Source organism: Corapipo altera, unplaced genomic scaffold (assembly GCF_003945725.1).
Source record: "Corapipo altera isolate COAL_440 unplaced genomic scaffold, ASM394572v1 60, whole genome shotgun sequence".
NCBI lineage: Eukaryota > Metazoa > Chordata > Aves > Passeriformes > Pipridae > Corapipo > Corapipo altera.
The window spans coordinates 1,730,951-1,754,270 of NW_020884912.1; the positions used below are offsets into that span (position 1 = coordinate 1,730,951).

At 40.5% G+C, this 23,320-nt stretch overlaps 1 protein-coding gene across 5 annotated transcripts in view; it reads right to left on the reverse strand.

Annotated features, from left to right (window-relative positions):
• OFCC1 (orofacial cleft 1 candidate 1) overlaps positions 1-16,827 on the reverse strand; it is a 190,313-nt gene extending 173,486 nt beyond the window's left edge. For all 5 annotated transcript variants that reach the window (XR_003529499.1, XM_027654185.1, XM_027654187.1 and 2 more), the window contains exon 1: positions 16,782-16,827. The gene's annotated coding sequence lies outside the window, so the exon portion shown is untranslated. The remainder of the gene's footprint in view (positions 1-16,781) is intronic.
• Between the last annotated feature and the right edge of the window lie 6,493 nt (positions 16,828-23,320).

The window sequence follows — 23,320 nt, forward strand, 5'->3', positions numbered from 1 at the left end:
TTTTTTTTTTTTGCCCAATTATGCTTTATTTTCTACCAGAGGAAAAACTAAGGATGCTAGATTAAGTTGACAAGATATATTAATAACTTTCTGTAGTGAAAGTAATCTATTTTTAAGGCAAAAATGGAGGAATTGGAGAACTGAACAAAAATAACTCTTAGCACCACAACTCCATTAACAAGCTCCCACCGCCAGTCCCACATCCGGAAAAGATCAAAATAACACACCTTTGCACTGGAGCATGCTCAAGTGCATCTTTCTCACAGTAGTGGATATTTTATGCTGTATCAGCTACTAGAAATGACTTGGACTGCATGAAAAGCCAGTATACAATAAGGGTCTTGCAAATGTAGCTGTAAAATATACTGTTTTCACCATGCTGGTATGCAGAGGGGAAAAACTGTCCTGTTTGTAACCATGTACCCAGCATCTCCTTAAAGTACACCCAAATGCACAGGCACATTATCACTGGCCAAGGAAAGCAATGCCAGGCTCAGCTAAGGTGTTGGTGATTGCTGGCAGAGAAATACCAGGTTCATAGCAGGAGCAGCAAAGCAACAGTCTGTCATCGTGGTGGCTGTCTTCACTCCTTTCTCACCTTCACCTGGTACACAATTTATCACATGATAAGAAGCAGTGCTGTGGGATCTCTGTGCTACAATATCAGCAGAAACCACTGAGTAAATGATAACCCTAACAACCTACTTGTAATTCCCTTTGGACTCTCTCATAAATACCAGGTAGCCAGCACTGGTCTTTAAGAAGTATTTCTTCAGGGGAAAATTGCACCTCCAGTGCAGAGAATCCATCAGTCACTTAAATTCAGCAGGACTGACCTTTGAAGCCACAAGCACTGTGCTTATCCTTCTTTCATCATCAATTTTGGGAGCAGGTCCTTCAAAGTAACCTCAGATCCATTCTACACTTTTCCTTTTTTTATTTTTTTTTCAATTTGAAAAGTAAGAAGCTTACTGCAAATATGTCTTTATAAAGATCATTAACACACTTGAAATTAAGATCACATTCAATTACTTGATAGCTTGTGATGTTCCTAGCCTTTTTCTGTGTGCATGAAAAAAATAGATAGATACACGATTTTTCTATTGATAAACCTCAGTAGGCAGCTAAGCATCACTCACCTGCTCACTCACCCTCTCTTCCAGTGGAATAGGGGAGAGAATCAGAAGGGTAAAAGTGCAAAAACTCAGATACAGACAGTTTGGAATCATAAAATGTTTTGAGTTGGAAGGATCTTTAAAGATCCTCTAGTTTCAATCCCCCTGCCATGGACAGGGACACTTTTCCTAGACTAGGTTACTCAGAGCCCCATCTTACCTGGCCTTGAACACTTGCAGGGATGGGGGATCCACAGCTTCTTTGGGCAACCTATTTCAGCGTCTCACCACCCTCACAGTAAAGAATTTCTTTTTAATATCTAATCTAAACCTACTCTCCTTCAGTTTGAAGCCATTCTCATTTGTCCTGTCACTACATGCTCTTGTAAATAGTCTCTCTCCATCTTTCTTCTAGAGTCCCTTCAGGTACTGGAAAGTTGCAGATAGAACACCTTGAAGCCTTCTCTTTTCCAGGCTGAACAAACTCAGTTCTCTCAACCTTTCCTCATAAGAGAGGTACTCCATTGCTCTAATCATCTAATCTCTGAACTTGATCCAACAGGCCAATGTCCTTCCTGTGCTTAGGTCTCCAGAACCGGACGCAGCACTCCAGGTGGGGTCTTATGAGAGCAGAATAGAAGGGTAGAATCACTTCCAATGACCTGCTGGTCATGCCTCTTTTGATGCAGCCCGAGATACAGTTGACATCCTGGGCTGCCAGAATTTATTTTTTTAAAGAAGGAACAACAAAAAAAAAAAGCGAGGGGGGGTGGGAGGTGGGAAAGGAGAGGGAGAGGAATGAAACCACAAGAAAAAAGTGATGCAAAAGAAAACAATTGCTCACCACCAACTGACTGATGTCCAGCCAGTCCCCAAGTGGCTTTCACTCACACCCCTCACTTCAGTTTTATTGCTGGACATGACATCATATGTTATGGAATATTCCTTTGGTCAGCTGGGGTCAGCTGTTCCAACTCTTTCCCCTCCCAGCCTCTTGCATAGCCCCAGCCCACTCGCTGATGGGGTGGTGTGAGAAGCAGAGGAGGTCTTGACACTCTGTAAACATGGCTCAGCAATAGATAAAACATTCCCGTTATCAACACTCCTATCACAAATCCAAAATATAGCCAAAATAAAAGTTACTATAAAAAAATTTAATCTCAGCCAAAGCCAGTACATCACGTCATGCTGGTAGTTCCTGTGGAAGTTGCAAATACCAAATTTTAGTTTCTGTGCCATCATTCCAATATTCCCATTTCCCACCAAATGGAAAGCACCACACACTTCAGAGTCTAGTTTCAGAGCTGCTTATGGATGATCATCTCCTGATGAAGTCACAGGGCTCATGTTTGAGAGTATTGAAATTTTTAGTGATCATCATCTGATAGTACTGGGAGAGGAGTGAAACCAGCCCCAGCCTGGACAAAAGGCTTTCCAGAATGGGATGAGAAACTCCCACTCTTTCTTGCCAGGTTTTTTTTGTTTTCTTTTTTTTTTTTTTGCAGAGATACCCACTGCAAAGCTTGGAAACAGCTCAGATCAAGATGGCAGCAGGCAGCAGGATTGGGGAACTGAGCACACTAAGAAAATCATGCTCCTCATGGTCATTGTCAAGCCTAAATCTCTTTTTCCTCCAGTTTTCCTCTTGCAAAACAGGTGCAATAATGTTCCTCATTTTCTTCCTGACTCTAGCAGTCATGGTGAATTTCTACAGGCCCCTCTGGAAGCAACATCATGATACCAGGAACCTCAGCACTGTCACTGTCCTTGCTTCTCCCTTCCCAACCACATTCCAGTTCTTAACCAGCAAATAAAAATGGTTCTTTTCGTTACAGAAAGTCTTGTGACTTGTAATTCTTAAAAAACATGGCCTTCACATTACAGCAAAATGTTAGATGGAGGTACTGAGCTGTACATGAAATCCTAATATATATATATATACACACATATATATATACATATATATATACACATATATATGCCCTTTAGAGACAAAAACAATGAATGATTTTTCTTGTGCAAAAAACAACATTGTAGTATCTATGGAGACATCATTTGCAAAGGTAAATAAAAAAATCTAAGTAGAAAATACTTACTATCAGTAAATATTTGTGACAACAGCCCCAACGTCTTCTAAAAAGTGTTTTAAAGTTTCCTCCCTAATTTATTTTCAGGGAGCAAATAGTTAATTTTGTGATTGCACTGTTTACTAGCTATAGATTTTAGCACTTCCTCATGAACTTCTACGATTCATTTTCTGGTTTCTACTACTACTACGAAGAAAAGCAAAACAATCAGAAATTAGGGAATCCCTTTGTGGAATCTGCCTACAATTACTGGAGCATAGTTTTCTGAGAAAGTTTCCCTGCAAATAGCTCAGGTGATCTGCACTAGGAAAAATTCGGTTTTGTTGTTTATTAGTCACACATCAAAATTTCAAATATATTTATAAAAGTGTAATGTTATAGGATCTCCTCTCTGAATTAAGCAAGAATATAAGCAGGGATACACTGGAAAATACAAGAAAATGCATCTTGTAAAAGATACACTTGTTACATACATACCACTTCAGATATCAATACTGTTACTGACCAGTAGAGTTTTCTTTCAGTCAAAGAGACAGAAATCATACAGTATGAGCAGTCCCAGAAGGAATACCTCTAGTGGTTTCGCTTGCCTCTGGCATGAGTTTCTGGATTAGTGTCGTATACGTGTCAGCACGAAACAACATAGGCTACTTGTTCATACATTACTCCTCCTTATATCACTCGGCGTGCCAGCTGACATTGACTATACAGATACATCAATATATCCAACCCAGTGAGTGCATTCCTCTGTCAGGTACAAGACATAACCACCCAGTACAAATGAAGGGAAACTGAGGTAATAGTGTTTATAACTGAGAAAGTGACACAAAATAGATACGGACTTAACAGTACTGTTTACATATTACATACTACTAATTAGAAATGGCAGTTCTGTAAAGACATATTTTTACTAATAAGCAAACAGAGTTGCAGCTTGGTTTTTAAGATCTAGTTAGCTGATAAGACTCAGACACACCCAGTCTAAAGTCTGTAGTGGTTTCCATTAGTTTTCAGTCAATAATAGCATGCTTGGCATGTTTTAGCAATTGGAATTCTGACTCTAAGATTTCAATTCTTGGACCAAATCTCCCTTTGAAATAAATGCTAGCAATGTTTCATTTACAACATCTAAAAAACAGCTACCTCAGGACCTTGAGCAAGCAAAGAATAGTCAAACATGACTTCTTCCAAATTCCTGCATTTTGGGATAAACAGTATGTCCAAGAGGCCCACAGCTGGTTTCTAACCAATGGAGTAGCTGTAAAACTGAGACACTCTCTGCATGACTTTCTCTGATAGAGTAGAAGAGTCAGCAGCAATCCCTTGACACGTTCTCCTTGGTGACACAGCAGCTTAATAAGTTTCTGTCCTTTGCCCCCTTCTTCTCTCCAGCCATTCGTTCCTGTCCCTGGGCTGCAGCTTCACTGCCATCTCATTGGGCTGATATTACTGTAGATCTAAGCCAGGTTAAAAATACCTGTCCCCAAAACACTTTCCTTTTTTATTATTTACCTTGAACCACTTCATTGGTCCTGCACATAGCTGTGTCACCACAACCAGGGCACAACAAACTTCATCAAGGAAAAAGATTATCCTTAAGTGAGTTTTCACATTATAGAAATGATATGCTGAAACTAGACCCCCATAACGAAATTAAAGTTCACTGTCAGTCCCATAAACTAAGAGAAATATTTATGCCCCTCCATCAGCAGAACAGTGAAAAACTGCACTGATTGACAGTGTGAGACCTAGAACAGAATGTACTAGCAACTCCCTATTGCAATAGGTATAGCTAATTAAAAAGAAAAAACAAACAAATGAATAAACAACAACAAAAAAAAACTTCACTGAGGTATCATGCAGCAAAGACTTGAGGATTTAGAACCAGAAAGGAGACATACTACCATGTGCAGCAGTCCAGCCTCTCTCCAGAGAGGATGTCCACACATAATGTCTCTTCTCACCCGTTCACTGCCTTGGAGAACAGTTTGTTTCTCATCCACTGGGGTACAACTTGCTGCCCTACAGCAAGTTTGTTCAGTTTTGGACTGGGACAGTCTGAAAGTTAAAAAGCGATGAATTTTCCTTTCCACACAGGGTAATCAAAGGTTTTTTGAGGTTTTAGTGATGTACTTACATTTCGCTAGCTCATCTTGGAAGAGCCAGTTTCACTTGAGAAGTAGGTACACTGAACCAGAAGAAACTGTTTTCTGACCATCGCTTGCTTTGTTAGGAGAATGAGTGACATTTGGATTTCTTGGTTTTTGCTAATTTGGGTCACACCCTATCGAAAAATAGTTTTTAATATTGCATTTTTCACTACTTCAGAAAAGGATTCAAAGCATGTAATTTACTCATTTAAGACACTACAGTCTACAGGTTCATTGATTGCCTAGCTAGGGTTTGGTTTGGACAATTACGAGAATTTAAAAACATATTACATATTAAGTGGCAGACATTAAATGAGAAGATCTGTAATTTATATGTCTCAATCCTGAAAAATACACTTTATTTTCACATTAATTACTTTATTGAACATGATAGAAGAATACATAAACTCACTTCCAAATGAGAACATTTGTAGTAAGAGAATGTGTGAAAATTTCTACAGAACTAAAAGACATGATTGCACTTCATTTTTTCTGATCCCTCATCCTTCCTTCCTCCCTCCCTCACTCCCTTCCTCAAATCTCAAATTAAGGAGGTAAAGAGCTCATTCTAGTATCTCTTCAGTGATTTCAGGTTGGTATAATTTCCCTGACTTGAGAGAACTGTTTCTCATTTGCTGAAGATGAAATCAGCTTCAGATATTTATTTGCTGTAGGTGAAAGCAGTTTCAGATACTTACTTGTTGATCAGTCACACTCTAAAAACTAAAAGCACTGAAATGTACATAAGATAGCTCAAATACTAAGCTCTTTTCCACCAGAAATTTCAGCATGATTTTTTTCTACCCTAAATAGCAGAGGGCTTGCTCATGCAAATGTTAACAGCAGACTTAAGACAAAGTTAAATAGGGTGCTGCTATAGCATGAGATCATATACACTTTCTTGTCACCCTAATTCATTCCTGTTCATTTACTGACTGGGGATTAGCTATTTAACAGAATCAAAAAAATTATAATTGACAGATGAAAAATTCTTACCAGTGGCCATTTGCTACTGCTTTTGCTTCAAGTGAAACCTGTGCTGGCCTGGTTTAATACATACCACAATGGGGGTCACAGATTGCTTAGAGGAGCAGTATTAACATCCAGCTATTAGTAAGTAGCAACTTTTTAGATCAGACTGATTTTGTCAATGCAGACGGTCCTAGCACAGACTATATGGTGCTGTGCAGAAGTCAAATGACGCATGGAGCCCACTGGAATCAATGAGAAGACTACTGTTAGGTCTGAAAAACTTTAGAGTATGCTGTCAATACTACACAAGTCCCAGTCAAAAAGTAGGGACAACTAGAAACCTCAGGAAATCCATAGAAGCTGGTAGAAACTGCAGAAGTGACCCTTGTGAAGTACCAATACTAACACAGAGGATAGGCTGGACAATGATTGACAAGCATTACTTATATAGCATGTTTATTTTAGGTGACACTTTCTTCTGGGATTTTCTCATGATAGCTGAAAATATTAAAATAAACATCTCTGGTTTACTTCCTTCCTTTTAAAGTCAATTCACCTCCTAAACTGTTAACACCAAAACTAAATGACAATTTGTATAAGGTTATGTTAAACTATTGTAGGTTTAATCTCTCCCTCAAACTTCAGAAGATTGTTGAAAGGGTTAACACAGCCATGATCTGCATTTGAGTGGATGATTATGCACAGTGCCACCACACCTCATCAAATCAGAACTTGGAAGAAACCTTGAGCAGATCTTGCATTTCATTCCATTTGACCAAAACCCATGGTTTTCCTCTGTACTTGAGACCTCACAGAGAGGTGGCAGTACTAAAATGCAAAATATAGTGCTTAAAATGCCCCTTTCAGGCCCCGGCTCACTGATGTGCTCTTCCTAGTCAAGACTTAGCATATTGCAAGTGGAAATTGTATTACAAGAGGCTCTTTGTCTCAGAATGGGTGGATTAATTCTTTTTCATTTTTGACTCATGAATCACAAAGGAATGACATTTGATTTTGAAGTTATTGATATGCTCATAGGTTAAGTTTGAGCCTTTGGATAGTTACTTTTAACACTTTACACTTCGGTGAAGGCAATCTTTAAGCTGAAAAAGCAAGGCGTCTCCACTGTTCTTTCTTAAGATTCCTTTTTTCCCTTTTTTTCCCCTTCCCTTCCCTCCTTCCCCCCTTTTCTAATGTCTGAATTAAGAATGTAAAATATTCTCTTTCAAGAGGTTTTGTAGATGCTTCCAGAGCAATGGAGAGCTGTATTAGGAAATATCTGTTGAATGAGTGAAGCTGATGGATCTTTCACATCCATTCTTCCAACTGGTTATTGGGTGTTTCAGTTAATCGAGACCACAGAAAACAAAACAAAGATGATTACAGGGGTTTATGCTGCAGTAAGCTGTGTGTGGGCAAGCCACTCCTCTGGCAAAATCCAGTAGGACTCTGTGAGATCCCAAAAGTCTTCTGCAATAGCATGACTGCAGAACTATGGGCTGAATTTAACATGGAGCCCATCCTCTAACTACCTGGCCATACACAATTCCTTCAACCACACAACTGCATCAGATGAACAGCTTATGAATATCAGTTTATGTGAATAATAAGGTGTCGTGCTTTAACCCCAGCCAGCAACCAAGCCCCAAGCAGCTGCTCACTCACTTCCCCACCAGTAGGATCAGGGAGAGAACTGGAAGGGTAAAAGCCAGAAAACTAATGGGTTGAGATAAAGACAGTTTAATAGGCAAAGCAAAAGCTGCACATACAAGCAAAGAAAAAAGGAGTTCACTGCTTCCCATGGGCAGAAAGGTGTTCAGCCAACTCCAGGAGAGCAAGGCCCATCACACATAATGGTTACTTGGGAAGACAAATACCATCACTCCAAACATCCCCTCCAGCCTCCTTCTTCCCCCCAACTTTACATACTGAGCATGATATCCTATGGCATGGAATATCTCTTTGGTCTGCTGGGATCAGCTGTCCTGGCTGTGTCTCCTCCCAACTTCCCATGCATCCTTAGTCTCCTTGCCAACATGGCAGTATAAAAAGCAAAAAAGGCCTTGGCTCTATGCAAACACCTCTCAGCAATAACAAAATAATCTCTATATTATTATCACTGTGTTCAGCACAAATCCAAACCATAGCCCTATACTAGCCACTGTGAAGAAAATTAACTCTACCACAGCCAAAACCAGCACATAAGGAAAATCTAGGCATTAAAGTTTGCTTTTAAGTTTGAGAGCTTATTTATTTCCCTTATACTGAATCATGACAACTTCTCTGAGACAGCAATAAATATCATACTAGTACTGGCCCTCAGTAGCACACTATAAACTTCCTAGAACTTTATCCTGCCCTAAATGCCAACAAACCAGACCTATCTATGGTATTTGGCTAGAGATGCTGAAGTCCATATTATTGCATGGAAGGAAAGTAAGTCAAGTCTTTAAGGTCATGGTTTTATGATGCTAACAATGACGCTTCACTGTATTGACTCCTTTTTTCCATCAGACATTTACAATAACAGCGGTACAGAAAAACAACAGGACAGCTCAGAAACGAGAGTCTTCTTGGTCATCCCATCAGCAAAAACAGCAGGTATTTGATTTGTCCTCTTACGAGAGTTATAACCACTTTGTAGTCTTTAATAATGAGTTCAAAGATGAGTTCACCTTAACAAAAAGATGGACCCAGATTCACCACCCCATGTATCCCACAACAAAGCATATGCCAATATTCAGTGTGTTAAAAGCCCTAATATTTTGGTTTTCCTCCTCTCCCTTCCCCAGGGAGAAAAATCACAGGAAGGTGGTACATTTCAGGAACTGAGATATTCTACTTGGACCAAATTCACTTCTTACCTTTGATTCAGGTTCACTGCGTAATCTTGGACATGTCCCCAAGTTTAATTGCTAAGATTGGTGGACAGCATGAGTATACAAACTGGAAAAGTCTGGGTCAAGCTATCCAGACTGGGGGACTTGTTTCAAACCCTTAGAGTCTGCCATGCCTGAATCAGAGACTAGATTTTGAAATAGCCACTGGGAATGCATCCTTGCACTAAAGCCATTCCCTGGAGGATAACCTGCTTTGACAGTGCAGGGAAAAGGTGCAGGAAAGAAAAGGAAAGCTCTGCCCCAGCATAATTGGCTTGGCACAGGATCTGAGTTGTCCCTCACAGTGCCATCCTTGCACCTGAGCCCAACTGCTGGAGTCATTGGTTTCCTGTGCTGAGGGAAAGGCATTTTTAGAAATTAAATTTGAGGTGAGAAGGGAAGTAACCTAAAGAGTTTCAGTAATATAAAACCTTTTCTTTAGTTACAATGAAGAGAGAGCCTCTCTGGCATCCTTCAAAAAAATCTCAACCTATAAGCTCCCATCTGGGTGCAAGCTGACCAGGAACATGTAGTCCCTGTTCTCCTGAAACATGCAAGGTAATTACATGAGTCTCAATGTGAAGTCTATACTTCATACCCTATTCATTCACTAAGAAACAGCTTCCTTTGGCACACAGGCAACAGGGACAAGCTGGTTTCATACCAGGGTGTCAAGGAATTTGCTTCAGGTTGGACCATGAATGTTCAGTCTTGACGCCGACAAGATGCCTTGAGAGCAGCTTCCTTCACACCATCTGCAAATCATGCTACTGCATATACTGAATACACTGAATACTTTCCAGCACTGAGCCCAGGGGCACGGTTTGTATCTCAGCATGCCCAAGTGAGGAAAATGTACTGCAGTGTCCTAGACCAACATCACTACAGGTGCAGAAAGTTACTAAACACAAGCAGCTGCTTTATATAACACAAGGATATTTGAAAGGGGCAGTGAAGGAAATTGAGAAATCATGTGTGGGTGTGAAACATGTTGCACGATCATGGATATAAAAAGGGAGGCCATATGAAACCCAATCAGATACGGCTTTGTATCAGCAGTAAATTTTCATGTTCTTACATGAAGCAGTTGTAGGTGACAGGAGGAAAACAAGTGGATGTTGAAAGGGATCTTGTGCCAGGTCTTCAGCCTCCATAGGCTGTTACCCACATTTTTCAGTAGAGCTACTTCATTCCATACTCATAGAGGATAAGTCTCTGATTTGTGGAGAAAACTTTTTGACTTTTTTTTTTAAATGCATTTTCTCCCAGCAATTGTACAATTCAAGAGAGTGTACTTCAAACCCCAAACATCACAGGCTGCTAGTAATGATTATCTCATAACACCATGTTGAGTTAAACCCCTGTTTGCATTTCAAAAAATTATAGAATGTTTTGGGTTGGAAGGGACCTTAAAGATTATCTAGTTCCATCCCCACTACCATGGGCAGGGACACCTTCCGTTAGATCAGGTTGCTCAAAGCACTGTCCAATCTGGCCCTGAACACTCTCACTGACAGAGCATCCACAACTGCTCTGGGAAACCTGTTCCAGTGCCTCACCTCAATCTCAGTAAAGAATTTATTTCTGATATCTAATCTAAATCCACCTTCTTTCAGTTTAAAGCCATTTCCTCTTGTCCTATCACCACAACCCTTTGTAAAAAGTGCCCTCCAGCTCTCCTGTGGGCCTCTTCAGGAACTGGAAGGCTGCTCTAAGGTCTCCCCAGAGCCCTCTCTTCTCCAGGCTGAACTCCAATGCTCTCAGCCTGTCTTCATAGGAGAGGTGCTCCAGCCCTCTGATCGTCTTCATGGCCCTTATCTGGACTCACTCCAACAGGTCCCTTCTTATACTGGGGGGCCCAGAACTGGACACAGTAACCAGGCTGGTGTCATGAGAGCTGAGTAGAGGGGCAGAATCCCCTCCCTTGACCAGCTGGTCACGCTTCTTCTGATGTAGCCCAGGATGCTCTTGGTCTTCCAGGCTGTGAAAATACATTGTTCAGTCATGTTTGAGCTTATTGCCAACAACATCTCTAAGTCCTTCTCCTCAGGGCTGCTCTCGATGCATTTTCCACCCAGCCCATATTTGTGCTTGGGATTGTCCTGATGCAGCTGCAGGACCTGGTACTCAGCCTTGTCGAACTTCACGAGGTTTGCACAGGGCCATCTCTCAAGATTTTCAAGTCAAGGTCACTCTGGACGGCATCCCTTCCCTCCAGCATGTCAACCACACTACAGGGTTTGGTGCCATTGGCAAACTTGCTGAGAGTGCCCTCAATCCCATTATCCATGGGGCTGATAAAAATATTTAACCCTTGAGGAATGCCACTTGTCACTTGTAGAATAAATACTTTGCTCCTACTTGTTCCTGTTGCTATGTATTTGTATTTCAACTAAGAGACTAACAACACAGAGTGTGTTTACAGAGTTATATTTAAATCTTTTTATATACAAAAGTTAACTAAAGCCAAAGTGAAAATGAAGGATAAAGATCTTTCTCTTTCCTTTGTATTGTTGCCATTAATACTGTAAGTTGTTTCACAAATACTAGCCAAAAAATGGACTCATTTGGGAACTAGTCAAACCTGTGCTCCTGGTTTTCCAGTAAAAATTGTCACACGTTAGAAGACTCAAATCTTCTCAGATCCTCCTTCTACCTCTTGTCCATCATTATCCCAGATTAATGCCTGTGCCTTCTTTGTTCTGCAATGGCCATTGTTGGTAGTTTTGAAAAAAAAAGTATTTTACTGTACCACATGTTGAGAAATGCATGCCAGCAACCATCCTTCTCATTTAAATTACCACAGAGCAGTCACATCATGCTGTTTTCTCTGGATCATTTGTGCAATGTCAGGTAAGGCAGGATGTAAATCAGCCATGACTCGGTTCAGAAGTAGGACTCCGAAATCTTCTGGTTTCAATTTACTTTGGGAATTCGTGGGACTGACAGGATAAAGGAACGTGAATAAAGAGAAATTTAATACCTGCTCTAAATCTTGGTGTTATACAATGCCTCTATGTACCCCTTCCTCAGAAGGCATTGATCCCCTAGTCCTCTAAGGGGTAAAGGAGAATAGGGAGACTGATTTTCCCTCCATTTCTATTCCCCTATTTTCACGGCTCCACAGAAGAAATCTCCCTTTCCTCCATCTCCAGGCTGTTTAGCATTAGAAAGCAATCGGTCTGTGAGCAACACCTAGAACAACTCTTCCCAGATGGGAGATCACATCTCCTCTTTCTCTTCTAGCAAGGGTAGCTTAGAAACCACCTTGTCATGAACCATGCCTCAGGTTCCGCTTTGCTTTGAGATAAAAGGTCATTATATTTTGCCTAAGGAAACTCTGCATGTCCTGTGCTCTGAAAGATGGCTTGGGGGCCTTATACTTTAAAAAAAAAAAAGACAACCCTACTTAGAGTTCCTAATCTCAGAGATACACACAAGCATATGATAAAGTCTTGACCAAGGCCATGGACAGATACATCTCTTATATATTTGTAAGTTTAATATAAAACTATAAGATATACCTGTCCACATATCTTTAGCTTAGAAAGTAATTTTTTCATATTAGTTGGATGATATCACAGCCTCTCTTACACAGTGTGGTGAACATCAATGAATTTCATAGCACTAAGTTTCATAAAATTGTACTTATTCTAGCATGACTTGCATATGGATGACAGATACATCCACATTTTAATCCTCTGCTATTCCTGGAAACAAAGAGCATATTCCTTTATTAATTACACTAATCCAAACTAATCTTTTATGGAATACTTGGCATTAACAGAAAATATCTATATCTAAAATAAGCAAGATGATCCATTTCTATTCCCTATATTGTTTTAGCTTACTGGGTCCCTTGCACTAGTTTTTCTTAGATTGACATGACTCACAAATGGCTTTTCAAATACAGTTTTCCCATATGCACCTACGTGCACGAGTGGACCCCCTAGATGATGAAACAACTTCAAAGAGGGGACAGAATGATCAGAGAGGAGAGAAATATTTGAAGAGCTGGGAGCAGATAACCTTTTAGGACTGTTCCCACAATTTTGGCAGGTAAATGTGTCTGATATGAGCACTCCAGTCATGCACAGATAGATGACACATTTGTGTGTGGGCAGAGGATGAAATTGGGTGTGGACTGCGTGCCTCTGCAATGGATACAGTGATAGGTCTAACTCAGCACCAGAGACACTGAGTCATCTGTTCAGAGCTTAGAGTTCTTCATCATTTTCCCTTTATCACATGGAAAAATCCTGGCTGGATTGCCTGCAAATTTATCCTTGCTGGCTGGAGCCCAATCTGAGAGAAAGACCAACAGACAGTGGGGTTTAGACACACTTGGAAAACTCTCCAAAGTCCACTGATTCATGTAAAAAGAGATTGCATACCCTCACGATAACACCAAGCACTCGGAACAGTTATTTTGTCTCTTTCATCCTCTTACAGAATGAGCATAGCTGAAAATAAACAGTCTTGTAAGTGTCTTTGAAGAATTGAACTCAGAGGCAATTGGAAAAACCCAAGCGTATAACCTGTCATATGGAAGTGTGTAGAAAGGAAGTGGTATCTAATTTGGGGCAATAATCACTATGATCACCTTAGATGCTGACAGTGAGTAAACATTTCTATATTCTGAAATCACGCCCAGCATCACTATCACATTATCTTTGGCTTACCTTTTCAACACAAACTGGTAAATTAACTATATGCCAACAAACCCAGTGGCATGATGGTAGACAAGAACTCCCTTATCCTCAAAGCAAAAACACAACTGTAGCCAGTCATAACAGCCTGAGCCAAAGAAAACCTCAGGAAATCTTATGAAGAAGTGAAAATATTGCAGAATAATACCACAAACAGGATAGCTGCTGTTGCTTAACTTCTTGTACTGTCTCGTAAGACTACGATATAAACCTGGTGCATATAAATGTTTCTGCTGTAGGAAGCAAGAAAAAATATGTTGTTACTATATAATTTCCAGATGAAGGTCTTGACCACACATGCTGTCAAGTGAGAAGCGTTATAGGAGGGGTATTATATATAGCAGAGGAATTATATTACCCACACCACTTAGAAGAGCAGGGGAAAAAAGGTGGTGCTTACTAGAATAGGTATTATTTTCAATTCTCCTACCAGCAGATAAAGCATATATGTGTTATGGCAAGAGCAGATTGTAGGGGATGAGCAAACAGAGGAGTGTCTAATTAGCTCCTCTAGTCAAGGAGCAACTGATCGAATATGCCAAGCTCAAGGTTCTAGGCTGGATGTCAAGCCTATCTTTATGTCCAGTCCTTCTCCTCCTGCTGTCACTCAGAAGCGGCTTCATCATCACTAAAACCTTTTGGATCAGATCCCCTAGATAATGCTGGTATCCAACTCCTCTGTTAACATCTGGCTTTGTAATAATCTTAATTGGTAATCAGGTTCTTGGAAAATGCTTTGTCTGTTGAAGAAAGTAAAATTTCTATTAGAGCTTAGAGAGAATAGCAGATTATCTACTTCCTGCCTAACGTAGAATTTCTTTTTCTTTTCTCCGAAACAGCTGGAGACCACCACCATGGGAGACAGGGAACTGAACTGGATGAATTCTGAATCTAACATAATCACAATTTTTATTCTCCCTAAAAGGCATGATCGAACGTTTAATGATGAGAGTGTACCATAACTGAGATATAAGCTGATCCCAGAAAGTGAGTCAAACCTGAAAGTTCACCAGCACAGATTTTCATATTGATACCAAAGATCAATTTGGTCAGAAGGCTCCTAAAACAGAAGTCAAGCTGAATGACTAAAATCTGGGTAGACAGGATTCTGCAGCAGTCATCAGATAAAATCAGTTAAAAATGTAGTTTGTTACAGAAGTCAGCCAGCCAGCTACATGTCACAGCAGTGGTACCCCCAAAAATGCAAACTCCAGTTGCATGTAAATAGACAGTTCAGTTCTTCACATACACCCTAGCTGCCTCTTATTAGTATGAAGCCTATGTGTATTATCATGGTTTGTAGAGGTCTGACAAGAGAAACCCAAGCAATGTTATCTCAAGGATTCCTTGTGCCCCCCAGGCGCTCTCTGTGCCCTCCACTGCCTTTGCACAGCAGCTGGACCATAAGCTGACTGCAAAGGGAGCTGCCTTTTGTTCTGTTTGCAGAAAACGTGTGAGTGACGACAACAATAGGAATAATAAATACAGATGGTATTACGCACACATGCAAACATCCCTGCAGAAAATTCAGCCATAGGGTGAATACCAAAATTTTACTTGTCACTTAGCTATTTATAAAATCAAAGAGACTTAAAAATAGCAAAAATTACTTATCCTTGCCAAAACCATCTCCCAGAGTGGACAGCCCCAGGGGCTGAGATCTGAGCTCTGATCCAAACAGCAGTGGTACCTCCCCAGCGGGGAATTCCCAAAACAGGAAAGATACCCCAGAGCTGACACAAAGCCAATAGATTTGGCTCCCACGCCAGACTTCCTTCAGCTGTCAAGTCAAGCGTATCATGGTTAAAAAATCTGCTGTGCTGTGGCTATTTCCTGCTGGAGCTCTGGTGGGTTGGGCAGAGACAAGAGGAGCTCAAGGGCTCTTTTGATCATCCCTGGCCCAAGATCAGAAACATGCACCCAGCCCCATCCTCTCCAGTGGCATCCAGCACTGCACAGCAGTGCAGACAAGGTCTTTTATCAGTCCCTATAAGCTTTCTACCACCCTTTCTGCAGTAATGCTTATATGGCATTACTCAGCAGTTCATCTGTTGCTCTGCTGGATGAACCACTCTCCTTGCCACCACTCCTCTCAGAGCCATACCTGTGAAGTTATCTTTTGCTTCTAAGGTACAAGAAACATCCTTTTGTGGTCAGCACCCTGCTGGGGATTATAAGCATGCAAACTGAAGCTTAAAACTAGTCCACACATTACTGAGTATATTACCCCATCTGCAAGTGATGGGGTAAGCCCTCAAGAGGTATGATTTTATCTGATATAAGAGTGGGCAGAGAGTGGTCTGCAAGCTGTCCTGGACCAATATAGACCCAGGCTTTACAAGTCCCATGTGATTAAACAATGACTCATGGCTGATCTCTGCCTTGCCTGTCAACACTCACCACTGCTTTACATCCTTAGCATTGCTAGAGCACAACAGAAGATCACAAAAAGGTAATAGAAGATCACAAAAAGGAAACAGAAGTGAACAACATTAGTTTATAACACATCATAGCTCACTCAGCCTCTGTACAGTATAGAAAATCTTGAGGTAGCAAGTATTTTACGGTTTCTTAAAATAAAATATAAACAGAACTCAAGTATCTTTTTACGCCACCTGTAAAAGAAAAATTAATTGGAGGAGCATAAGCAAAACATTAGCAGGCTATTTTAAAAACCTTCATTGGGTTCTTTTGCTCCCAAGTCTATTCAAAAGAGTTCATGTAAACATATGCATATGTAGCAATACTTAGATGCATATATCTACATATGTGTATAAATACGCAGTAGAGCATTCCTCTGCTGTGGCATCCTTTTAATATGGCATCATTTTAAAATCCTTCATGAGTTGAGAGACAGACCCAGCCTTACCTTCTTAATTCCCAGCTTCTCTTCACCTTTTGAAACTGAATCCTCCTTACTGTCTCTATGGTGACAGTGACGTCCACATCCCCCTGATGAGATGGCTGCTGGCACGCACATCAGGTGCCAGAGCAAATCAGTCAGCACTGGAAACCTCTCCAGCTCCTCCATGGGACATAATGCTCTTCTCCAGAACTCAGTCTGACAAACAATCTGGTAAAGAAAACAGTGTTAAGCCACTATCTCACACCTAAAAGAGTGGGAAAATGGGTCTAAATATGAGCTCTAAAACCTTTTTTCATTTTTCTCTTCAATCATAATTACTGCTACTTGGGAAATAAATGTGATAGCACAGCTATTAAAGAGTGTATCTGGATAACCTACACAGAATGAACTAATTAAAGGTAATTTCTCCCAGAGGGTTTGAGAATGAGAAGATATTTGTGTCATGAAGTAGAAGTAGCTGATAAGCAGTATGATGAAAATCTCCTGCAATGTCCATCCACCTGGCACATGGAACCAGCAGTGACAGAAGAATGCTTCTTGGCTCATGGTTAGTGGAGAGAGGAGCAAGAGAAGAGATTTTTATCAAGTGCTAAGTGACGAGCAGCAGGTAGGACCTGCAAAGGTGTGCCTTTCAGGCAGCCACAGAAGGTGGCTCCAATGACTTTCTCTTCTTAGGAAAGAAACAGTGAGTCACTGGGGTTACAAAATACCAACTATTATACACAGTCCTTGTTATATTTTATGATTTATATACCTAGCTGTTGAAACACACCCCCACTGTAACATGCTTTCTTGTAGCAACTTATAGGCACAGTGAAGGATGTTCAATTCCCACTAGCTCTTTCCCTCTGGGTACCCAAACTGGGGAAGATGTGTGCCAGGGAAGCAGCTTTGACTTTCTGCCACAGTCCATTGCCAGCACCAGCTAATACTGCACACACTGTGTATATGCTCTAGATTGCCTTTATATTCCATTGATCTTTGTAAATTTGTAGCTGAAGGTGTCTGTCACAGCTCTGTGTCACTGCAAACCTCACTCCCCAATCCAAAGGAGGAGTTAAAGGTGTTTGTGGCAGCAGGTCCTGCCCGAAGGATTTAACTGTGCAAGATATTCTGTTGCAATCAGCTCATTTACAATTCTTCTGTGCTGCAATCCACTCACAATTAACTCTGATAAAGTCATTCACTCAAACTTTAAGGGTCCTATTCGATCCAGATAAATATTTGGAAAATGAAATAAAGACAACGATTAGTCCTGTATTTCCTTAAGTTTCCGTGTCCTTCTTCACTGGTCAGAAAAAAAAAGATACAGTCCATCATCTTAAAGATGAAGATTTTAATGGCCCAGCACACATTAGGTAAAATCTAAAAAAACAACAATAGGGAAAAAAGCAATAATAGCAATAATATATTACTAAAACTTGCACTGCTGTAATGCACATTAAAAATCTAGTCCCAGATCGAGTTACTGATGAGTTACCTACTCTGTTGAGATTTTTTTCTCTGTGTTTTCTTGGTCTTTTTTTATCTATCACCTCTTTTCTAATACTTGTTCTGTAAATGCTTAGGATTAGGAAATGCTTCCTGCTCTGTGTACTGCCCTTCTCATTCTGGGTTGCTGGACCCTGCCTGAGACTTTAGATGTTACAATAATATAAAAGCAAAGCAGTTTGAGACGAAATGCAAGTCCAAAATGAGATAGTATTACAGGACTTAGTCACATATTTAAACCCTGAAAAGTGAGAATTGCATTCCAATGCCTCAGTCTGCATAGTTGGTAAGCACTGAGATCATCTTTTCATCCAAAGCTATAGAGTTTCCTATGTATTTTCCTCCTTGGGGAAGCACCAGTCATAGTGCGCTGCAGAAGCCAATAGATTTACCTTTAAACAATCACAACAGAAGCACAGAAAGAGCTATCTCTCCTAGTTCACACAGGATTAATTTCGATTTCACACAGATAACAAGATATAAAAAGCATCTCAGTCAAATCACAGGATGCCTAAGTCATTGGACTAAGAAGGATTGTATATCCTGATGTCAACGGAGTTGCAAAAGTGCTTGTAAGTCGCTTTCCATCAGGGACCTACAGTGAGCCCCAGCAATGCAAGAGAGTGAAGCAGAGGTGATTTTGGCAAGACCATCAGCCAAGGAGTACTGGGAAGACCCAGAAAATTAAGGTATAATTTAAAACATTCCTTCTTCAGTCTCGAGAGATATCTAACAGCAGAAGGTGACCACAGGATGCAGCAGCATCAACGTGACAGCACACAGAGCAACTCCTCAGCAACTCTGACTGAAGGTCAGAGTATCACAGAGTGCTACAGATGAGAGATCACTCTCCAAGGTCTAATCTGTAGTTCACACTAAACTTTTGCAGGAAAAGTAGCACCAGAAGCAGACCAGGCCTTAAAGTAGCAAACATGAAAGGTAAACAGAAGTTTTAAACAGAGCACAACAACTGATACCTGTGCATGTAAACCATAAATAGAAAAGGAAATTTCAAGGGGTTTTATATTTAGGCTCATTGAAGCAACAAAGTGATCTTTCAAATGGGCTTTTTTCTTCCCACTCCACACTGTATAGAATTCCATCAGCTCCCTAAAGACAGCATATACTCCCTTCTCAATCTGCATCCATGTATTATATTTCACAGGTATTTAACATTATGCTATCTAGACTTCATATATCCAAGGAATATAGATCACATAACACCAATAATGCACATGGTTAAGTATGACATATTTCATACTGCAACCATTTACACCTTCAAAAGTAATATTTTTATTCTGTGGTCACATCTGTGACTGTGTGACTTCCAGGATTTTCTTGTCTAGGAAAAATAAAGCCACCGACCTCCCTTTCCCTCCACCCCCTCTTCCAAAAAAAAGAAAAACAAAAAAGGGGGGTGTAGACGAAGGACGTAGGAATCCCTGTTGCTCTTGGTGCTACTGAGCCAAGCCAGGATGAGTTTTTTACAGCACAAATTCTCCAGACTTTTGTTGTTTTCATACTTTTAAGCTTCTAATGGCAACTGCTTAATGCATTTCTAATTAGAAATGCACAATAATAATTAAAATAGTTTTTTTTATAAAAAAAGGCTATAATTATGTCTTTTGCTTTGTTTGACAAAACTATGATTTCTACCAAAGCACATGACCAGCCCTCGGGTGGTCTATTCACAGCAAACAATGTATTGTCCTGGGCACACAAGACAGAAAGATGTTGTTTAATTGAGCTTCAGACTTCATTTACTTAACTTTTATGGAAATTACCCATAATAACTTCTAGAGGGCACACCATTATTTCTTCTTTCCTCAACTCAATATGATTGAAAGTTGACATTATCGGCTTCTTCTTTCTTATGCACTCAGTTACATTCATCACTGAAACACTACAGTCCTCTTTTTAAAAGGGTTAAAAAACCAGAGGGAAGAAGTTGTTTCCTCATTACATCAGACATACAGACATACACAAAATCCATTGCCAAGTTCCCAAGAGATTTCTTTCCTGAAGTCCACTTTTAATTCTTAAGTCAGTAAAAGCTTGCTTGCTCTGTTCCTTGAACCCTGAAGCCAGATGTATAATCAAAAGATGGCCAACTCCTTTCCTATAACAGGTAAAAATTCCATCTCTATAATCAGAGAGCAGTACTTCATCATTTCTTGACAACTTTGATAGCAGGCATAATATTATGAAGCTAATGAATTATTTTCACCATTCTCAGGGTCAGAAATCTTTTTAAGTACCCATCAAAAGCTGCTTAGACCACTCTGGCACAAAGTCACTTCAAAGCGGTTAACACTGAAAACATCATTTCCAGAAGAGGAGTGTCTGAATACTCGTGTTGTTGAGCTTATCTGTTTGAAAAAGTCCTGGAGGTTTTTATGCTGGGTTGCACGACTGCACAGAAAACTGGTCAAGATACACAAACAGGAGTCTCTCAGCTTTTTAGTGAATAGTCCATTTTCATGGAACTTAAGAGCCAAGTGAGATGGGGTGAGTGGTGATGAGTTGGCATGCCAAAGGGAGCAGCTCACCAAGAAGGCCATCAAAATCTGTTTGCTCCATTTCTCTGGAGACTCTATCAGTTCCTGGAATCACTCTAAAACTGTGCTCACATCCTCCACCTGCCCACCATCTTTATTCTTGCAAACTTATTGTGCAATCATTGTGTTCTGTACCTGGACAGGTAGATTGCACATCATGTCTCCCTTGAGCAGAAGACGAGTTGGGTGCATCCATCTCATCCAACAGCCGTGTCCCCCTCAGTTTGAGTCTGCAGAGCCAGGACACCCAAGACAGCCTGTGTTCATCCCACCTCCAGCAACACAAGTCCACTTTGATGTGCTCTCTCCAGCAATGCCTGTGTCTTTCTGTCAATAAAGTACATTTGCTCACTTTAGCCAGGAGTTGGCATGAAAACCGGCATGTAACCAAGATGGATATTCAGAGACTTAGCGGCTCAAGCCTATGCTCCAGTTCTGAGCCAATATGATGACATGGATCGTCCACAGCTTCCAGCGTCATGATCACTGTCGTTGTTCACTAGTGGTTTGATATCTGTCAAGTGTGTCTGTATTTCATAGAACAAACTCAGAACAAGCACATGTAACCACATAATTATGCCTGCCCATAAGGATTCAGATGTAACACATTTTCCCATTCCACTATTATTGAAGAAACATTTCATTTTCAGTTGTGTTTTCAGAAGGCTAACAAGGGACTCATGAATACATCAAAGCAAAGTCATATTATTCATTTACAACAAATGTTTCTGATTACATTTCCTCTGACCATTCAGAAAACACTTCAGTAAAAAGCTAGAAAAAACAAAAAAAAAACCTGAGTGTTTTTCATGACTACCTCTCATAACCCTAGGTCCTGATCTATTTGCACAACACAATTTGCAGAACATCCACAGGACGTGAAATGAAGCCCAGGTACCAGCTCAGCAAACCTGAGGTCTACCAGAAAACCATCTTCCAGCTGAGATGGAGCCATCTCCAGCAAATGCAATCAGCTATGAAAACAGTGGGAAGTACACTCTTGTACATGAATTGAAAATATGTTCCCTTAAGGGTCTCACACAAACTACACCTTTGGTTGATTTCTGAATGGAGTCTCCAGGTGGTTAAAGCACTGATATTGCATTATTTATGGTGATTGAAATGCATCTAGGTAGTGCTTAGCAATAGAATTTGCACAAAGACACTTGATGGAAAAAATACAGGGTGGGGGGAGAAGGTTGTTTACAAAACAAGTTACAGTAATAAAGCTGCTAGGCTGAGTCAAGAGACCTCTTAGTAAATCATTTATTCCTCGGTTTGACAATATTTACAAAGGTTTTTACATGAATTATTTACTCAAGCTTTTATAACTTGTAACGTACTGTACACAAAACAGAAAAAACACATTAGAGCTACAAACCTGGGAACACACAGTTATGCAATGACAGATGGTGGAAAGGGCTCTGACAAAGAGAAGTTTACAACTAACACAAGCAACAGCCTTTTCTATCTGTCATCAATAAAAGGCTGAGTACTAGCAGGAAAATGTGATTCAAGGAAACAACATTTTTTTCAAAAGCTACATTCTTTGTGATTGCTGGATTTGGTTACTTTAAAATGAGCCTTTTGTTCTGAGTGACTAATTCTAAGAATTACCATTTCAGTGAGTTACCACCAACCAATGAAAAGCTGTATAGCACAAAAGCCAGAGTTTACTTGAAGGAAATCCTGAATTTCTGCTGCTTACCCTGTTAGCTTTAGGTCAATTCAAGTGATATTGTGTATGTACCTAACAAGTCTGCCCAGAGACACCATATGTATTAGAGCCTATGCCAAGAACTTTTGTGCACAACACTCTGGAAGAGACATTCATTTACCAAAACATTTATAAGTGAGCTAAAAGAAGGAGGGTAGAAGAGTGTGTAAAGTTTCCAGACCCCCTATGGCAGCTGGAGAACAGACACACAATACCTGAGGTGCAGCAAAGACCCCTCAGCACAGGCTCTTGGAGCTGTATATATAGAACTGTCTCCTCCATCCCCATCTCTTACTGCCTAGCATCAGTGAACAGAAAAATGGCTGCCAACCTCAGTCACTTTTCATGCGATGAAAAGGTATATTTAGATTAGATATTAGGAAGAGACTCTTTACTGTGAGGGTGGTGAGGCACTGGAACAGGTTTCCCAAAGCAGCTGTGGATGCCCCATCCCTGGAAGTGCTCAAGTCCCTGTTGGATGGGGCTTTGAGCAACATGGTCTAGTGGAAGGTGTCCCTGCCCATGGCAGGGAGGTTGAAACTAGGTGATCTTTGAGGTTCCTTTGAAAACCAAGCATTATATGATTCTATGATTATTCGGCCTGGTCTCCTGACAAAAAATTAACAGTAAGGGACTCCTCCTCACACTAAGCGAGGCACAGCATTCACTGGCACCATCACAGTACATTCAGTCTTTCTTCCTCAACTTTCAACCTCATGCAACACACCACCACCTCCATGCTACTCCCTGATGGAAAGCAAAGGCTGTCCCCATAC